At 42.1% G+C, this 19,390-nt stretch overlaps 1 protein-coding gene across 5 annotated transcripts in view; it reads left to right on the plus strand.

Moving 5' to 3' along the window:
- SYTL5 (synaptotagmin like 5) overlaps positions 1-19,390 on the plus strand; it is a 158,613-nt gene that overhangs the window by 32,870 nt on the left and 106,353 nt on the right. The window contains exon 1 of one of the 5 annotated variants that reach the window (XM_072137800.1): positions 16,713-16,871. The exons of the other annotated variants lie outside the window; for them this stretch is intronic. The gene's annotated coding sequence lies outside the window, so the exon portion shown is untranslated. Of the gene's footprint in view, positions 1-16,712; positions 16,872-19,390 lie in introns of those variants that run through there. 5 annotated transcript variants of the gene reach the window in all.

Consider the following 19,390-nt stretch of genomic DNA (forward strand, 5'->3'; position numbering starts at 1 on the left):
ATAGGTACACATACTCCTTCTCACAATCCCCCCAGTAACAGCCGCCAACCCACAGTAATACATCTATATTTACCTCAACCCCTACCAGCCATGCAGTTTCATGTAACATACCCCCCATTCCCCACCAGCCATGCTGTCCCTAATAAAACACATGTCTAACTCCCCTGACATGACTTCAATCATCCTTTTTCCTTGTCAGGACCCTCACCTCCATACACCTGTATACAGACACCGCCAGCCCCCTCACCTCCATACACCTGTATACAGACACCGCCAGCCCCGTCACCTCCATACACCTGTATACAGACACCGCCAGCCCCCTCACCTCCATACACCTGTATACAGACACCGCCAGCCCCGTCACCTCCATACACCTGTATACAGACACCGCCAGCCCCGTCACCTCCATACACCTGTATACAGACACCGCCAGCCCCGTCACCTCCATACACATGTATACAGACACCGCCAGCCCCGTCACCTCCATACACCTGTATACAGACACCGCCAGCCCCGTCACCTCCATACACCTGTATACAGACACCGCCAGCCCCGTCACCTCCATACACCTGTATACAGACACCGCCAGCCCCGTCACCTCCATACACCTGTATACAGACACCGCCAGCCCCTCACCTCCATACACATGTATACAGACACCGCCAGCCCCGTCACCTCCATACACCTGTATACAGACACTGCCAGCCCCCTCACCTCCATACACCTGTATACAGACACCGCCAGCCCCGTCACCTCCATACACCTGTATACAGACACCGCCAGCCCCGTCACCTCCATACACCTGTATACAGACACCGCCAGCCCCTCACCTCCATACACATGTATACAGACACCGCCAGCCCCGTCACCTCCATACACCTGTATACAGACACCGCCATCCCCGTCACCTCCATACACCTGTATACAGACACTGCCAGCACCTCACCTCCATACACATGTATACAGACACCGCCAGCCCCTCACCTCCATACACCTGTATACAGACACCGCCAGCCCCCTCACCTCCATACACCTGTATACAGACACCGCCAGCCCCGTCACCTCCATACACCTGTATACAGACACCGCCAGCCCCTCACCTCCATACACATGTATACAGACACCGCCAGCCCCGTCACCTCCATACACATGTATACAGACACCGCCAGCCCCGTCACCTCCATACACCTGTATACAGACACCGCCAGCCCCGTCACCTCCATACACCTGTATACAGACACCGCCAGCCCCGTCACCTCCATACACATGTATACAGACACCTCCAGCCCCTCACCTCCATACACATGTATACAGACACCGCCAGCCCCGTCACCTCCATACACCTGTATACAGACACCGCCAGCCCCGTCACCTCCATACACCTGTATACAGACACCGCCAGCCCCGTCACCTCCATACACCTGTATACAGACACCGCCAGCCCCGTCACCTCCATACACATGTATACAGACACCGCCAGCCCCGTCACCTCCATACACATGTATACAGACACTGCCAGCACCTCACCTCCATACACCTGTATACAGACACTGCCAGCACCTCACCTCCATACACATGTATACAGACACTGCCAGCACCTCACCTCCATACACATGTATACAGACACTGCCAGCACCTCACCTCCATACACATGTATACAGACACCGCCAGCCCCGTCACCTCCATACACATGTATACAGACACCTCCAGCCCCTCACCTCCATACACATGTATACAGACACCGCCAGCCCCGTCACCTCCATACACCTGTATACAGACATCGCCAGCCCCGTCACCTCCATACACCTGTATACAGACACCGCCAGCCCCTCACCTCCATACACATGTATACAGACACCGCCAGCCCCGTCACCTCCATACACCTGTATACAGACACCGCCAGCCCCGTCACCTCCATACACCTGTATACAGACACCGCCAGCCCCGTCACCTCCATACACCTGTATACAGACACCGCCAGCCCCGTCACCTCCATACACCTGTATACAGACACCGCCAGCCCCGTCACCTCCATACACCTGTATACAGACACCGCCAGCCCCGTCACCTCCATACACCTGTATACAGACACCGCCAGCCCCGTCACCTCCATACACCTGTATACAGACACCGCCAGCCCCGTCACCTCCATACACCTGTATACAGACACCGCCAGCCCCGTCACCTCCATACACCTGTATACAGACACTGCCAGCACCTCACCTCCATACACATGTATACAGACACTGCCAGCACCTCACCTCCATACACATGTATACAGACACTGCCAGCCCCTCACCTCCATACACCTGTATACAGACACTGCCAGCACCTCACCTCCATACACCTGTATACAGACACTGCCAGCACCTCACCTCCATACACATGTATACAGACACTGCCAGCACCTCACCTCCATACACATGTATACAGTGTCTGTCACTTCTCTCCCATCCACGTGTAGTCAGAAGTTACAGCATCTTTGCTTCCTCCATTGAGAAGAGACTGTCCCGGGAAGCTCCGCCCCTTCCCGTGACATCACACCTTCCAGAAGACAGTGCGATGTAGAAGTATCTGCCTGCATTCTGGAGGTCTGTGCGCTGCCCTGTCCCTTTGAGCTGACTGTCGGTAGCTGGGAGCGATGTGCTGCAGCAGCTGCAGCACATCGCTCCAGCCAGAGACAGACAGCTCACAGCTGTCTTTCACTCGGGACTGGCTATCTGGGATGGGGGGGCACGGTGCACTGTGCAGCTTGCTGTGTTTGCAAGCTGCCTGTCTCTGCGTGACTGGGAGTGATGCTCTGCAGAACCACCGCTGCGCACCGCTCCCAGGGTCAGAGGGAGACCGCTCTCTGTGCAGGAGCATCAGCGGAGGCTGCGGAGCACATACGGGCAGCGGGGGGAAATAAAATATGTCAGAGACCGTCACCCGGTGGGGGCCCCCTGGGGGGGCGAGATGGTGGGGGCCCCGGGGCTCGAGCCCCGGGAGCCCCGCCTATAATCCGGCCCTGCCTAAGACCATAGGTTTATTAGAAGCTTTTCTTTAGTAGTTTACTTATTTTTATTTATATGAATCACAAGTGCTTTGGGGGCATCACCAGAGCCCATCTGGGCTCCCTGGCTGTTACATGCCCCTCAAAGCACTTATTAGTGCCTCCCTGCTCCCTCTAGGTTTTAGTTGTTGATAACTCTTTGTATTTGGCCAGAAAGCAACCAGCACAGTTTTACAGTGTAATTTGTTGTGTCTGCCTAGGGCACTAAAATGCCTTATCCTGGCCCTGAAACAGTGGACAAGTAGACCATTCCAATTGGTGTACTGTCCCAGGGAGGTGTAGTACAAGAATAGTTAATTTGATCTAAATGGAGCGCTGGTACAGGACCGGGGCACCTAAAACAGTTGACCCCGTAGACCTAAAAGGAATACGCCTCTGTAGTGCAACCAAAAACTTGTGAGAGACCACATCTAAATATATGTGACTATTTTTTTACTACCTGTAGCTTTTAGTGGCTGACATTGCTTGTGACTAGTGAGACTGGAGAGTCTTGGATGCACTGATACGTCATGCTCATTAAGAGAAAGTGGTTAATAAGCGAACCTACCCTTAGATGCACCAGAGAGGCAATGACTTACAAAACTGGTGTGTATGGGAAAAGTATACACTTAGCCAAAGTGTATACTTAGATATTTGTGGCTGCACTGCTTTAGGATACTGTTGTGATGAAAAAACATGCCAATCCTGTTGAGAAGAGTAGCAGATAACACAGCCATTGTTTAAAAATGCATACAACAGATTCCATCTAAGCTGGACTGCTCTTTTATTCTCTTTTATCACAGCACAAAAGTCTTAAAACAAAATAGAATCTGAAGGAGGTTAATTCAAATTCTATGCAGTTAATGTGAACCCTACTTTGTTCTAATGTTCAGACTTATTATGTGACATTTATTGGCCTGTTATCTACCAAATGCCAGCTGTACTCTGAATTCAAGCTGAAAATATTTGATAAAGGCGAATGTCTGGTAGTCCTCTCATGGGATAAGGCTTTTAGTAAATCTATCACCTATAATGTGTGGCTCTCAAGAGAGTCCAGTTTGGTCATATCTTTTTTTAAGAGCTAAAAGTAAGCTGAAATATGGAACAGACAGCTGCTGTTTTGCAATCTGCCTGTATTGTTAGGGTCATTTAACCCATTGAAGAGAATATTGATGAGGCTCATGAACATTTAAGATTTAATTCTCTGAAGCTTTGGCCAAGCTTTCAAAAGTTTTGATTCAGGTCTGAATCTATACAATCTGAACTGTTGTTGCTCCAATTGGAAATTGGTATAGAGATTGAAACAAAAAGGTCAGGAAGTGGTAATATTTGGGGAAATAAACATCAAAAATGAAATATATATATGTGTCAAATATTTTTCAAAAATAATAATAATTTCTTTATTTATATAGCGCTGCACAGAGCTTGACAGATCGGTCTCTGTCCCCATGGGGCTTGCAATCTAATCAACCTACCAGTATATTTTGGAGTGTGGGAGGAAACCAGAGGATCCAGAGGAAACCCACGCAAACATTGAGAGAACATACAAACTCTTTGCAGATCTAATGATGTCAAACTTAGTCCCCTACCACCTTTAAAATCTTAAATGGATACCCCTATTTTTTTATTGCAGTTTTGTATTCCTCAGGAAAAATAGGGATATCTGGAGAAATACACATTGGTTTTAATCACATTGTAACATCACGAAAAGGAAGGGAAGACTTACAGTCCTCCCTCCCTTTTTGTTGTGTTACAATGTGAATATATTTATCAATAAAAACTTTGCCGGTGAAGATGCAATTGGCATCTTCTACCAGATTTGTAATTGGTATATAACTCTAATGCTAAGTTAAGGGGTTAATTGCTAGTCATCTGAAGCAAATCACAAAAAAAATAAAATTTCGATTCACTCACCTAGTTAAGAAACTGGACAGATCCAAAGGGGTCCAGTCTTTAACCCCTTTCTGCACCTTGACGTGATACTACGTCATAGGATGTGGGTCGTTCCCTCACCTTGACGTAATATTACGTCACGGCGATCACCTGGGATCGCGTAACTATCGCAATCCCGGCTGTTTAACCCTATAGACGCCACGGTCATTGTGACTGCAGCGTCTATGGTGAATCGCCGCGACGATCGGCACCCTCTGTGCATGGCACGGAGGTGCCGATCGTTGATATGGCATCCCTGAAGCCCAATAAGGACCCCAGGGTTGCCTTCACTAGAAGCCTGATGTCAGCCTGTTAGAATGCATAGGCTGACAATGTAATATGCTGCAATACATTAGTATTGCAGTATATTAAAATGAACAAGTGATCAAATGATCACTTGTTCATGTCCCACCCTGGGAAAAAATAAAATAGTAAAAAAAAGTAAAAAAAAAAAAGTGCAATTAAAAAAATTATTAGAAAAGAATAAAAGTCCCTTGAAGTCCCATCCCATGCAATAATCAAATAAAACATAAGAAAGTGAAAATCACCAAAAAAACACGACATATTGGGCATCACAAAGTCCGTTACAAACCGTACAATAAAATAAAATTGTCACTGAACCTGTACGGTGAATTATGAAATTTTCACATCTGACCTCATAAAAAGCGCATAAAAAGTAATCAAAAAGTAACATTTAACCCCGACATGATACCAAGAAAAAGTACAGCTTGTCCAGCAAAAAATAAGCTATAAACCAGCTCTGTAAACAAAAAAAAACAAATGTTCTGGCCATTGTTACATGGCAATACAAAAACAAGAAAACTTCTCACAAAATGAGTTCTATTTTCTGCAAAGCAAGTTAACCATAAAAAAGCCATATAAATGGGGTATCGCCATAATGGTGATGACCCATAGAATAAAGATAACACATTATTTTTATGGTATGGTGAACATCCGGCAAAAAAATGCTAAAAACCATAAACAAGAGTTAGTGATTTTTTTTAACCACCACCAAGAAAGAGTTAATAAAATCTGATTATTAGCTATTGAGCCCCCCGTAAATGATGGACCTGAAAAGTGGTCATCCACAAAAAAAATAATCTCCCATATGTCCAAATTAACATTTTATAGCCTGTAAAATGTGACATTGCAGATCTGTTCTGAATGGCTCATTTCCTTCTATGCCCGGACATGTGCCCGTGCAGCAGTCACCACCACATATGGGGCATCCTCATACCCTGGAGAAATTGGGTATCAAACTTTGTGGAGTTTTTTGTCATTTAATACTTTGTGACGATTTTTGGCCAAAATTAATATAAAATTACACCTCCATATTGTTTTAACCCCTGTGAAGCATCTAAAGGGTTAACACACTTCTTAAAGTTGATTTATTTACACATTGAGGGGTGTCCTGGCCTAGTGAATTTACTATGACATGTGGCAGGATTCTGACACTTTTTTTCAGAGTGAATTCAGTTCCAGGCAGATACCACTTTGTTTATCTGACATGTTGGGCTCTATTGGGGTAATATCAAGAGTGATGCACATGCACCAGTCTTACTACATTTCTCCCATTATTTTATGCAACTATCCAAGATAATAAAACCAATGAACTCGGAGAACATAATGTAACATGCAACAAGTGGCCTCAGATACAACAACCGAATATCCTTAAAGAATTTAAATTGTTCCAATGAAATAAAACATGTTTCCTGTTCTTTATATGACTAATGCATTACAACAGCAGGGCAGGGACTTCCAAAGTCAGGCTACAAAAGCTAAGCTGGTGTTCTTATTGTTTCAGGTTCTTTAGTTTTTTGTAAGCATTGGAGCTGCAGTGATTATTGAGTATGCAACATAGTGAAATCTAAAAATAAATATGACTAAAATACACTTTTACAGCAAAAAAAAATAGTCTTACCGAGATCTTGTATCTACCACCTTCTGATCTTCTCATATTTAAATGGATAAAGACTGGGACTAAGAAGAAAATACTAAAGCACAGGAATTAAGTTTCTACACCAGCAAGACAACAACCTAGGCTTTCAATTAGATACTTATTACTCTTTGAAATACACTGAATGACACTTTATTAAAGACACTCCTTTCCCCTATAGGACTGCACCAATTCATCATGGAATAGATAGCATATATACAGTAGTAGGTTTCCTCTCCAAATTTGGAATTATTATCTAATATTAAATATGCTAGATGACTGGGAGAGTTTAACTGTAACTTCAATTATTTCTCATAGATTTTTCCTCTGGTAATGTATGTCATAGAGAATACTCATTAAAAAGTCAATTATTTTCCTTTATACGCCCCAATGAGCTCTATTCAACATGTCCTAAAATCTAAAGAAAAATAGTTCTACTTGTCATTTTAGTTTCATGAGAAATTTGAATTCCATTAAATCAAGACAAGTCAATTAAAGATGGAATTATTAGACTATAAAGACAATAGCTTCCTTCTATACATGAAAGTTCATTTAAATAAATAAAAAGAAATTACAGCAAAAAGCTGAAACTGCTGCAACCAGAAAAACAACTTAAAGGGAATCTACCATTTTGTTTTTATGCATTGTGAACCAAACATACCATGAAAAGCGGGAGCGACACTGATGCAGAAACATATCTTGTTTAATCCCTGAACTGAGTGGTTTTGCTTAAAAAAAACAATTATAAAATTCAGGACCTGAGGAAAGCTGGGTGCCGTACATAAACACATTACTTCCCCATACAGGAGCTTCTTGAACTGTCCAGACAGCACTAATTAACCTGAGCTGGATGACTCACAAATGGCAGCTGTGGGATGGTGTGGCGACTGATTACTTCTGCCTGTCAGGGACTACACAGTGATTAGGTTTTCTCGGCTTATCCTGTGTAGGAAAAGGCTGAAGCAGTGCATAATTAGGGTGAGGAGAGCGCCAGGGCAGCCATGGGAGTAACAGAGCCTCAGTATCATAATTTTATAATTGTTTTTTCACCAAAACCACTCAATTCATGTATTAAACAATATATCTTTCTGCATCAGTGTAGCTTCAGCATTCTCAAGGTATGATTGGTTTACAATGCTTAAAAGCAAATGGTAGATTTCCTTTAATTCCAACTTAATTATTTTGAAATTCATTTATTTTAAGCTCTTCTATTTTATGGTAATTTAAAGGTATACATCTTTAAAAAAATGACTACGGGTAGTTTAAAATGGTTAGTAATGTACCATTTTACTTTAAAAGAATTGGGAGAATGTACTGTATGTGCTAAGGACCCAAAAACCTCAACAGACAGATGCTATATTTTATTTCTGTATAAGACACCGGCTATTTAATTGGATTAGTAACCTCTAAAACCTCAACAGACAGGTGCTAAATTTTATTTATTTAACACTGGCCAAAGCTTATTTAAACTCCAAAAACCTGATATTAGCAGCAATGAATATAATTAATTGATCGCCCAAATCAAATCTGCTACTGCAAGACTAATGCCTACACCAGCACTTTCCCTAACAGCTCCAGACTCTTATCCCTGCACTCTCCCTTAACACGCTGACACAACTGTCACTGCATAATTGGGATTTTTAGAGGCTAGCTGCTGATTGGCTACTACTAGTCATCACATTGGGTGTACAATTTCCAGGTTTTTGCATGTATCCACCATGATCAGGGCAGAAAGCTGAGGCGTAGTTGAAATGGATGAAATATGGATTGAAAATAGGCTTCTGACTAAGATCAAATCCTTTATTTCCCATCTTGTGTTATACAAACCACAGATTTCACACTATTTTTTTATATTGAATGAGTTTGTGATGTTGTAAAGATGAAATGCTCTAGAAATCCTAGACTTGGGACCACGAACTTCTTGAAAACCTGCTGCCAGAGTCACTTTGGAACGACACATCATTTTTGCTACTGAAAACTGAAAAATTAGGCTACCAGTTAAATAGGGTTTGTCAGATAATTAAGGAAATTAGCATGAGGTGCCAGATTGATACCAATAAGCTGCACGTATCTGAAAGTGTTCTCTAATGGTGCTCTTTTAGAATGATCTCATTTACACTTTTATTCTATGCTGGAGAATATATACAAGTACTGAAATAAGCTTAAAATACTGCTATTTTATGCGTTATTCATATAGGACTACACAATGACCTTAATTTAGGAAATTGTGTGTTCTCTAATCTTGAATTGTGTATAGTTCAGCTCTGCAATAATTAATTAATGTAATAAAAATAATAATTTAATTTGATTATGAAATATTTTTTGCTGTATATATTGTTTAAGTGCATTCAGTTGAAGTAGAAGAGTGCCTTAATGTTCTTTGACTTTTTATATTCTACAAGATTTACAGGATCGGAAAGGAAAACATACAAAGTCAAACTGCTCTTCCAAAGGATTGTCCTATAGGTTCCAGTTCTGGCATAAAAACATTAAGGGGGTCTCATGGAACTCATTCATAGTATTACTAGTATTATAGTTCTATACAGTACAAAAAGATCAATTTATCATTGATCCTTGTGGTGTCCCATTCTACAACCACTACATCTAAGGATGTTTCTAGGCTGGCTTGAGGATCATGTGCTTTGCATACTGTCAAAAAGGGCACCGAGAAGTCACTCTGCCTTTGCCATAGCAATTAGATATTGTGCTAGTCTGCAATGCTTGTCTCATTTGATGAAGAACCATATTAATTACATATAACCTTATATCCACATTACCATGTTTTCTTCTGTCCAGGATTTAAAATTCATTTAGGCCTCTGTAGTACCTTTGTATTACAGAATCAGAAAGCTTAAAATTATCTTTTTCTCCAACAATTTAAGTGTTGGAGAAAAAGTGACAGTGCAACATTTGAATGTATTAACAAGGGATTTTGTGGGTTTTGTTTACAGACTTGGTTCCTGACCATTAACTGCATATTAATGGATATTAGCTGGAAGCTATTTAAGATTTGTAAAACCTTTTAACATGTGTATTGCTTTGAGACATAAATTTCAGACAATAATGGTACAATCAGAGGTCGCATTAACGCCTCACCACGCGTCATAGACGCGTGATGAGGCGCCATTACCCCCCAAAATAATTGCCATGCGTAAAAGAACGCATGGCAATTATTCCCTGTAGCGCGCAGGCTGAGCGGTTCAGCACGCGCTGCAAATGAGGGAAATGTCTATCGAGCGATCGCAGCGCGCGCTGGACCGCTCAGCAGGACACGTGACTCAGTGTCAGGGGCGGTCAGGAGAGACCCGGAGCGAGAGCGCAGCCCCCAGGGCGAGGCATGTGGGCAGCGGGGCTGCCGCTCCCCGTCCTGCTCCAAACGCTGCCTGCGTTTATGTGATCGACAGGACCGGGTGAGTGTGTGCCGTGTCCTGCTTGGATCACCAATATGTTATCAGATGGGAAGCTTTTGGAGAGCGGATGACGCCACAGTCTGCAGCGGGTGATAACAACGGCCTCCGAAAATAATTGGATATATATTTAATGAGCTCCCGGACGCCTCCAATCATTGACTGCTGTGCACAGGGGGCGCTCTATCTGCACATCTCCCTCCGGAGGTTCATAGGGGGGTATAGATGGCTGCTCAGGGCACATTATACATTTGTGTTAAATTCACTCAAAATGTAATAAATCGGAGGTGTCTGAGGCTCATGGGAGTCGCTTATCCATAGGTGTTTCCCTGCTGCTTCTAATATCAGTAGGTGGGAAATCCTTGCAATTCCCGCATACACATGCATGCTCAGCTTTGAGTGGAGTAAGGCCCAGTCAGACTCAGGCATATGTATTCGATGTCAGAAATTGGCAGGTTTGGGGACCGTCTGATGTGTTTGGGGGTCCTCCTGCACAATTGCAAATGTTCAGAGGGGGGATTGTGCATGTTGGATTTAACCCCTTAAGGACGGAGGGTTTTTCGGCTAATTTCTCGCTCTCCAACTTCAAAAATCCATAACTTTTTCATTTTTCCGTGTACAGACCTGTGTGAGGGCTTATTTTGTGCGTAACAAATTTTACTTTCCCGTAATGTTATTTATTTTAACATGCTGTGTACTGCGAAGCTGAAAAAAAATTCCAAATGTGGAAAAATTGAAAAAAAACCGCACGTGCGTCACGTTCTTGTGGGCTCAGTTTTTACGACTTTCACTCCAAATAACACGCCTACTTTATTCTTTGGTTCGGTGCGATCGCGGTGATACCAAATTTATACAGGTTTTATTGTGTTTTAATACATTTTCAAAAATTAAACGAATGTGTACAAAAAAGAAAAAAATTTTTTTGCCATCTTCTGACGCTAATAACTTTTTCATACTTTGGCGCACGGAGCTGTGTGAGGTGTCATTTTTTGCGAAATGAGGCGACGTTTTCATTGCTACCATTTTGAGGTCTGTGCGACATTTTGATCATTTTTTATTTCATTTTTTATGTTATGTAAAAAGGTGTAAAAGTCGCATTTCGGACATTTGGGCGCCATTTCCCGCCTCGGAGGTCACCGCCGGCCGTAACCGTTTTTATATTTTGATAGATCGGGCATTTTGGGACGCGGCGATACCTAATATGTCTGTGATTTTTACTGTTTGTTATGTTTTATATCCGTTCTAGGGAAAGGGGGGTGATTTGAACTTTTAATATTTTATTAATTTTTTTTATTTTTTAAACTTTTTTTTTTCTTTTTTTTTTCACTATTTTTTAGACCATCTAGGGTACATTAACCCTAGATGGTCAGATCGCTCCTACCATATACTGCAATACTACAGTATTGCAATATATGGCATTTTTGCAGGTCATACATTACAATGAGCCACTGGCTCATTGTAACGAACCTGCATAAACCATGTAGCCTCGTGTCAAAAGAAGACCCGAGGCTACCATGGTAACCGATCGCCGCCCCCCGATGACGTTCGGGGGCGTGGCGATCAAAAAAAAGATGGCGGCGCCCGCGACTTTGCGGGCGGCGTTTACAGGGTTAATAGCCGCGATCGGTGCAAGCACCGACCGCGGTTATTAGCGGTGGGGGTTTTGTGCAAAATGCAAAAACCCCCACCTTTGTATGAAGAGGACTCAGCCCGTGAGCCCTCTTCATACATCCCTTATACCTCTGCGCCGTAGAGCTACGGCGCAGAGCGTTAAGGGGTTAAAGGGGTTCGCCGTGTCCTGTTTGAGTGTGCCGTGTCCTGTGAGCGTGTGCCGTGTCCTGTGAGCGACCAGTGTGTGCGCGCTATGTGTGCGGTGTATTACCGAAATTTTCATACTCCTCCTCGGGTAAAAATACTCCTCAAAAATTGTGAGAGGAGTATTTTTACCCTTCTGGAAAAATGTTAGTGCGACCTCTGGGTACAATGGAAATTTAATTTCTAATTATTTATGCTTATGTTGTAATATTTCCTATAGGCATTCTTAAGCTATAAAGGCAATCATAAAGCATGGGATTGTTTTGGCCAGTTCAGCATCATTCGCTCACTATATGGCAGTGCAGTAATATGTGGTAATGATGTGTGGCAGTGCAGTAATATGTGGTAATGATGTGTTATTATTTACTTATAGTGGTTTTCCTAAATTATCAATTTCAATCCACTAGAGATGTTAACACAATAAAGATAATTTTAACCCTTTACTTTACAATTTTACAGTTTTATTGCTGTTTTAGCTCCTATCACTCCCTAGGCTGCTCAGTGTAAAATTCCAGGGTGTGGGTGGGAATATCTAAGCAGACACATTATGATCCATCTCGTTCTGTGAGCTGACAGTGTGGTTAGATTATCAGGGTGCATGGTTTATATGCACTTTTATTTAGCTTCTGAACATTGTACTAGTATCTGACACAGAAGAGAGACAGATCAAAGATGAGTTAATGAGATCCATTAGATGCCTATTGCACTCAATGACAGTCAGCTCTCCTTCATCTGCTATGCCTTCCTGCTGTGCCTCCCTAGATAAAAAAAAACTTATCTGTCTGAAGCTTGTAGTTCTCCTAATTCTTCTGCCGAAAGGAAATCAGTGTCTGTGTATCAATGAGAGCTCAGTCCTGGACTGCAGGAGCGGGCTAGAGGGCAGGGAGCAGGGAGAGAGAAACTCAGTTCCACAGCCGTCACACAGAAATCCATGATGGCTGCCGACCCTAAGTCAGAAGTTACAGGGTTGTGTCTAGGGGCAAATGAAATTGTGTACACCAGGACTGATGGAGAAAGGGACTTATATTTGTGAAATGCTGTATTTCTGTTAATAACAGTGAATTAGAGAATTTGTTATTTTTGTTATCCTGAGTATATTTAAGAAACTTGTCTTCATGGGAATACCCCTATAAGACGGCAACACAAATGCTTAGCAGTGAAAAGAGTACAATTAGCTGCAGGCAGATCACCTTGACAACATCTTATAGTCCGTAAAATCAAATTATGATGAATACTGGTACTTCTTGTCTATGCTTAACCCTTTCACGACCCGTGAGGTAATAACATGTAATGGGTCGGCGGCTGGTAAATGTAGAGGGTTCAAGCGCCGAGCCCTCTCCATAGCCCAGCAAAGACATACCTGTAACACCCGAGATCGGTGCTAGCAGCTTAGCCGGCGGCCTCAAAAAGATTGTGCCGCACACGGTCCCCGTGGTGTCATCGAAGACCCGAGGCATTCTTCTTTTAACCCTTTCATTACAATGTGTTATCTATACCTCACTGTTTCCTAGATCTCTGCTTGCTGTCATTCTATAGAAAGCTTCTATGTTTACTTCCAGTAGACAGAATCAGACCATGGACACGCAGGTGCATGGTTAGTTAGTATCATAGAGAGTAATAAGTTCTGTGTGTTAAAACGAGCTGTGCACCTGTGTGTAACCATGGTGAGATTTCTATCTACTGGAAGTAAACACAGTGGGGCACATTTACTTACGGGGCCGCTGGAGTTCACCAAAAGTGCACTGTGCTGCGATCGTGCACCCGATATCTTGCATGTGTCGCTTTCCTGCTCAGGTCCGATGGAGTTCCCCTTCTTTTTCGTGGTACACGTAAGTGCATTGTCTTGCGACACAATTTGAAAGTTAAATCCCATGCTCAGTACTAAACAGTCAGATCGTCCAACGGCACGCCCCCGATTTGTGACGCATGGAAGCCTGCGCAGCTGCATTAAAAACAGTTCACGTGCGACACAATCCCTGCACAGACCCCTGTTAAATACCTGTCAAAACTGTGCAATCCCCGAAAATGTCGGAAAGTCTGCTGAAAGTGCGTGCACGACCCTTAGTAAATGAGCCCTAAAAGCTTTCTATAGAATGACAGCAAGCAGAGATCTAGAAAGCTATGAGGAATTAATACAGAAAGTATATTGGAAAATTGTATAGCTCTTTATAATAGAAATAATAACATAAATTTGCTGCAATGGGAATACGGTAAGCTCATACTGTGATATAAAATGTGTAATAGGCCAGTAGTAGTAGTGAAATAATTCCTGTTGATTCTAAAAGAGGATATTTTCCTCCACTATTACTTTGCAGGCCCACGATATGCACTTCCCATGGAGTACATCAGTCACATGATGGCTTTTATAGGGAATACTTCACTAAGATTTAGCTACCTGAACTAACTCCTATTCAAGGCTATGCCCACACACGTCACCCATACATTTTTTTTTTGTCTAGCTGCTCCTTCCATGCCAAAACTTTATAAATATGCAAATTAGGCTAGAGCACTTTGGGGTGTTAACAGGGCACCTCACAGCTCTGGCTACACATTTTTCTGTGCCCAAGAGTAACCTAGCTGCAGGGGGAAGGATGACACAACCCGCTATGTGGTAGGGGCGCTTTATATTTTTTTTGAGCTGCAGCAACCTCCCTCCAAAGCACTTCAGACTCATTTGCATATTTTTGAAGTAAACTTATGGCATGGAAAGAACAGTGGGGAAATAGTGGAAAATAGAAACAAAGATATGGGTGACATTAATGTGTATATGTGGCTATAGCCCTACATAAAATAGCAGTTCTGATAGATTGATTGTGGTGACATATTCCCTTTAACCCCATAGCGCAACCAGGCTCACTCATGCTTGCACCGATCGCGGGTGTTTACCCTTGGATTGCATTAAAGAGCCGGCGGCGCGTGGGCGCCGCCATCTTGGCTCCGATCGTCACTCCCCGTGACGTCACCGGGGAGCGGCGATCCGTTGTCATGACAGCCTCGGATCACATAAAGATCCGAGGCTATCATGATCTAGGCTATCTATTACAATGTGCGATCTTCACATTGTAATACCTTATATACTCGATTATAAGCCGACCCGAGTATAAGCCGAAGCCCCCAATTTTACCACAAAAAAACTGGGAAAACCTATTGACTCGAGTATAAGCCAAGGGTGGGAAATGCATTGGTCACAGCCTCTCCAGTATGTAGCCAGCCAGCCCCTGCCCCAGTGTATATAGCTTGCCAGCCCCTGCCCCTGTGTATATAGCCTGCCAGCCCCTGCCCCTGTGTATATAGCCTGCCAGCTCCTGCCCCAGTGTATATAGCCCCCCCCCCTTCCCCGTCGTGCAGCACAACAATACTGGATGGATCGCACAGAAGATCTACGGGTGCCGCCAGAAAGGCGAGTTTTGATTTATTTATTTATTTTTACTCGAGTATAAGCCGAGTTTGGGTTTTTCAGCACATTTTTTGTGCTGAAAAACTAGGCTTATACTCGAGTATATAAGGTAGATGGAATGCAAAATCCCCATATACTGCCATACTGTAGTATGGCAGTATATGATAGGATCAATCAGACAACCTAGGGTTAAAGTACCCTAGGGAGTCTGAAAAATAGTAAAAAAAATAAATGATATTAAAAAAACATAAAAATTCAAATCACCCCCCTTTCCCTAGAACTGATATAAATAAACAGTAAAAATCCTAAACACATTAGGTATCGCCGCGTCCGAAAATGCCCGATCTATCAAAATATAATAACCGTTTTTCAATGCATTTTACCCCGTAGCGGAAAATAGCGCCCAAAGTCGCAAATTGCATTTTTTTGCCATTTTGAAAAATAGAAAAAATTCTATAAAAAGTGATCAAAAGGTCGCACAGTCATCAGAAGTCGCAAAAAATGACACCACCCACAGCTCTGTACACTAAAGTATAAAAAAGTTATTAGCGCAAGAACACTGTAAAATGAAGAATTTTTTTTCTGTCCAGGAGGTTTTCATTTTTGTAAATGTATGAAAACATTATAAAACCTATACAAATTTGGTATCCCCGTGATCAGATTGACCCAATGAATGAAATAGACCTGTCATTTGGGGCGCACAGTGAAAGCTGTACAAACCAAGCCCACAAGAAATGGTGCAAATGTGTTTTTTCATCATTTTCACTGCATTTAGAATTTTTTTCCCGCTTCCCAGTACACGGCATGGAATATTTAATACCATCACTACGAAGTGCAATTTGTTATGCAGAAAATAAGACATCACACAGCTCTGTACATGGAAAAATAAAAAAGTTATAGATTTTTGAAGGTGGGGAGTGAAAAATAAAAACTCAAAAACGAAAAAGGGCCTGGTCCTTAAGGGGTTAAGGTGGAATTAAAAGTTATAATCTTAGTGTACTGTTACTCTTGTGACTACTATGGCAACTATGTGCCTAGTGGAAGTACTGAACTGCCTGCACTACAAGAGAAGATCAGGTAGATTTCCTTTCACATTCCACCTTGCATGGGACATGTCACTTGCAGCATGGGGCGTTTACAAGCTGTGCACCTGTTATACGGGCAGGCAAACATTGTACCGCTGGGTGTGTATATCGTCACCAGTCTCAGGGACAAGACAATCTGGTTTGTCAGGTTTCCAGTACTGTGATCTGTGGACTGCTGAGGTTGTTTTACACTGGAAATAATGAGCTTTGGCGAAGCACAAAACAGTTTTTTGCCTGATTTTATACTTACAAATTGGCGCTACTTAAGGTAAGGCATCTGATTCTTACATGTGGTACACTGCTCAGGATGACAGAAAGCTATTACATTGTATAGTCTTATGATATATGTTGTATTCTGGTTACAAACTACAGTTTTTGCATGTTCGTTACTGAAGGTTACACTGGGTAATTGATCACGCTGTCAGGTTTTTTTTGTGTACACATTTTTGAGGAATATTACCTGAAAATCATAAACCAGCACCTGCTAATGGTTTATCTTTTTTTGTATATGAGTTTTTATTGTCACTATGTCATCTCAGAAATCTGATCATGTGACTCATAAGGAAGCTGACCCAAATGTCGAAAAAATCAGAGTATCATGGCATATCTTAATCCAGGACAGGAACAAATGTTGGTTTAGATGTCATAAATGGGGGTCCAGAGGAGGACTGGTCCAGAAGCATACAGTTTCAGATACCATAACTGTGAATCAGTGTAATCAGTGGAATCAGTGGAATCTAGACTTGTTGGAAGTATTGATTATGTATATGATTTATATGCTGCTTTCAGTGTTACCCCTGAGGATGCTGCATTAGTGTGGGGCTATGGGGACTCATCCCCTTTAAGACAGGATTCACAAGTCTTGCATCTGTTGATATGTGCTTATTGGCAGGTTTACCATAGCATAACATTTATTCTATGTCTTTATATTTGTCAATCAGGCTACGTTAATTTTATGGCAAATTTCCTTTTTACCCTATTGACTTAATATAAGCACGTAATATTCCTATAATTTAAGTACCTTATCTAACAAAATCCACTTCAGGAATAGTTTCTGTAATGTATTTATGGTGTAGGTAGTTCAACTAATCAAACTGGTTGTACAACACAAAATATATAGGGAAAAATCACACGGAAATAACTCTGTACCCTTTATGTGTCAATTGCTAAAACATAATTAGCCTGAGGGAACACTTCTGCATATTTCTGGACGTTATGGTCTGTAGCTTTGCTAAGCACGCTCTTTAGGTTTTCAATTCTTTTCCTTGAAGCATTTTACTTCACTTTTGTGTGAGAAAAGTACATATAAGGTATTGTATTAAACTAATAGGACGTATGTCCTGACCCAAACCAAAATCTATGTAGTGACTGCGCTATGGCAGATGGGACCAGGATGCAACTGAAAACAATGCAAAAATAGGGGCTAGCATACAGGAGGACCCTGAAAAATCTGTGTGACATCCAACGAGAGGAACATTGGTTTTCAATACACAAATTCATTGTTGAGGTACGATTATTTTACTATTTGGAGCAGTGATAAAAGGTGAGCGTTACCTTATCTCTATTCCTTGTGCTCCATCAGCAGAGAAATAATTTGCGCCATTTTATAAATGAGCAATAGTCTTATTCTCTGTAACTTTGCACCCCAACATCAACCCTGACATCTTGGGAGTTATTATACGCTCATTACAAGGACAGGGACAGTGCATGTTAATACAGTTATAGGGTCCCTTAAAGGGAAGGGAGTGACATGTAGCTCAGTCTCTATTGTATCTTCAGCCGCAGAAGTGATAAAGCAAATTCCAAGACTGAGCCTAGATACATTGTCCAGACACGTTTGAATTGGGTCACTATAATTCAATAAAATAATGCAGTTTTAAAGCGTAAAATTTTTTTATAAAAGTCATGTTTTAGGCACCTCTTTTCCCCATTTACTGTTTTTCGATTGCCACAATATAAATTTATTCAAATTCATGTCTTTAATCAATTTAGCACTAATGACAAATGAATGCTTCTCTATTCTTTCCATAATTTGAATACAAATGGACAGGCAGTTCCCAGGCTGGTCACTTACCAGAGAATGGATCTGTTCTATAGACTCCTTCCACAGGTTGCTGGCTTCAGCCAATCTGATATGACCCCATCTATAGGTAGCTCATAAATATCACTGACCTGGAAACCCCCTTTAATGTGCTTATTTAATAAATTATTTAACACAGAGTTAATTGGAAAAACATTTGCAGACTAACCATAATCTTTACCGTGAAGTAAATGTCAGCGTCTACAGGTTTGTCCTCCCAATTTGTAACAAATGTTCATATAGAAACTGTTGTGGTTGCTCATGGCAACCAATCTTGGCTCAGCTTATTATTGGACACTTCTGATAAATCCTCCCACAGATCTGAAATAACCCTATAGGCCCTTTCCATTTACTATTTGGGGAATTGCACGGCTGAAGATTTCCATTAAGCAGTCATGTAAATCCCTGTGTACATTTATAAAACCTCTCCTGTCTGATTATACACAGATTATTATGTGAGAGATACACAGTGCACCTGTATGAGCACATCATTAGGGCATAAGATCCTATTGCTGTGGTAACACTAGGGATCCATAAATGTAAACCTGCTTGCAGGGAATTTACAGAGATTTATCTTCCACAACAAATCACTCCAACAAAGTCTAGGTGGAGTCCTAGTTTTGGCTCCTGAATGCAAATAATTATTTTTCTTTATTTATTGACAGAAAGCAGAGATACAAACCTATAGGTTTGGCAGACTCTCCATA

This window comes from Engystomops pustulosus, chromosome 2 (genome assembly GCF_040894005.1).
Source record: "Engystomops pustulosus chromosome 2, aEngPut4.maternal, whole genome shotgun sequence".
Lineage (NCBI taxonomy): Eukaryota > Metazoa > Chordata > Amphibia > Anura > Leptodactylidae > Engystomops > Engystomops pustulosus.